Raw genomic sequence first — 2,167 nt, forward strand, 5'->3', positions numbered from 1 at the left:
TGTTTAGAAGAAACATGTGATAGAGGCTGTTCAGGTCTCTTTTACAACCCAGCATGTGATAGAGGATGTTTAGGCCTCCTTCACAACCCGTCCGTTGCATGACCTTTATCTGGAACAATCTTAAGCAAGAGTTAATAAAAGATGAATCACACATTATACATCATAATAGTTCATTAGAACACAACCCATGAAACACAAACGGAGTATAAATAAAATATTTCTAACACCGTTCCACACCAGGGGGAGGAGACACTATACCTGGACGTAGCTGAAGTGAAGGAAACTCTGAGGAGAGTCAACCCAAGAAAGGCCCCAGGCCCTGATAACATACCTGGGCGGGTCTACAAGGAGTGCACAGGTCAGCTGGCTGGTGTCATCACAAAATTTTTAATACTTCGCTGGACCAATCTATAGTGCCAGCATGCTTAAAGTCTGCCAGCATCATTCCAGTACCAAAGAAACTTCAGGTCACCTCACTCTATGATTACTGGTTTGTTGCGCTACTCATATCATGATGAAGTGCTTCGAAAGGCTGATTAAAGAACACATCATCTCCAGTGTACCCACAACATTCGGCCCATCCCAGTTCCCCTACCGATGAAACCACTACACTGAAAACGCCCTTGTCCTTGGCTCTTCACCTGAACCTGGTACACCTGGAGGAAAAGAACACCCACGAGCGGATTCTTTTCCTGGACTTCAGTTCAGCTTTCAACACCATCATCCCACAGCATCTCATAGGCAAACTGGAACAGCTGGGCTTCAATACTCACCCCTGCAATTGGCTGCTAGACTTCCTCAGCAACAGACCTCAGTCAGCCTGGGTCGGACAGAAAACCTCTGATGTCATCAGTCTAAGCTCAGGCTTCACTCTGGCTGATCACCCCGCTGACACATGACTCTGTCCCCAGGTTTACCACCAGTCACATTGTGAAGTTCGCAGACAACACTACGATGGTGGGCCTCATCAGAGACGACAACGACCAGGACTGCAGAGAGGAGGTAGAGCAGCTGTTGGAATGGGGCAGAGATGACAGCCTGATCCTGAATGTGGAGATCAAGGAGATCATCATCAACTTCAGGAAGAACCGGCCTAACCACGCTCCACTGCTCATCAACAGCTCAGCAGTAGAGGTGGTAAGCAGCACTAAATTCCTGGGGGTGAACATCACAGACACCCTCACCTGGACTGACAACACCACCTCACTGGTCAAAAGGGCACAAATACGCATGTACTTCCTGTGGAGGAGGAGGAGAGCCCACCCATACAAAATGACAATGAAAGTTGTCTAAGTCTAATTGTTTCAGGCCTAACTTTAACCTGGACCTCCATGCAGCAAAGGACCAGTGCTACCAACCAATCTACTGAACAGTTTACTAAACCTCAAGGTTTGACAGTTCTGATCATAGACGTAATATAAGAGTAGACCCCACATCGACAGATTTCGGCTATGTGAAGGTACGTGATTTGTTGGCACCATCTTGGGGAGGTCGACAGCTCCACTCAGTGTAATATGTTGAGCAGGAACAGAATGAATTTTAATAAACTTTAACTCACTGAATATTAAACTAAATTTAACGGTTTTATTTATTTATTTTTTTGCTGAAAACAAAGAAATGTTTCAAATATAATTACTGGGGTTAAGACTAATAGAGTATTCGGATAGGATGTACGTATGTTTCATAGCACAGCCACTCATACATTTTTATAAATTTTTTCATTACTTTATACACTAAGATATTAATACATGTATACAAAAATATATATTGCACATCTCTCTGTCTCTCTCTCTCTCTCTCTCTCCCTCCCTATATATATAGGCATTATATATAACATCATTTTGCTTCATTCAATCTCTATTCTTCCACTCAGCAGAATCTGTTATTTCAGTCTATAACGTTATGCTCTCTCTGCCTTTTTTCATAGTAGCTTCAACTCATCTGTTCCTGTTTGGCTGTGACACCACCCTGGAGAGTAATATCAGCTGTGCTGCTGTCCTGTTTTTCCAGTGTGGTCCTGTTTCTCTGACTGTGACTGGCTGGATGTGCTCTCTTCATCCTCTGAAATGGGAGCTGGCTCAGAGCCTGGCTGTGCGTTCCCTGGATGGGGCCGCTATTTACAGCTGCTTTTTGTATGTCTGCTTCTGTCTCCTTGAACCCCAGCCGG

This window comes from Cyprinodon variegatus, unplaced genomic scaffold, assembly GCF_000732505.1.
Source record: "Cyprinodon variegatus isolate N-32 unplaced genomic scaffold, C_variegatus-1.0 Scaffold471, whole genome shotgun sequence".
Lineage (NCBI taxonomy): Eukaryota > Metazoa > Chordata > Actinopteri > Cyprinodontiformes > Cyprinodontidae > Cyprinodon > Cyprinodon variegatus.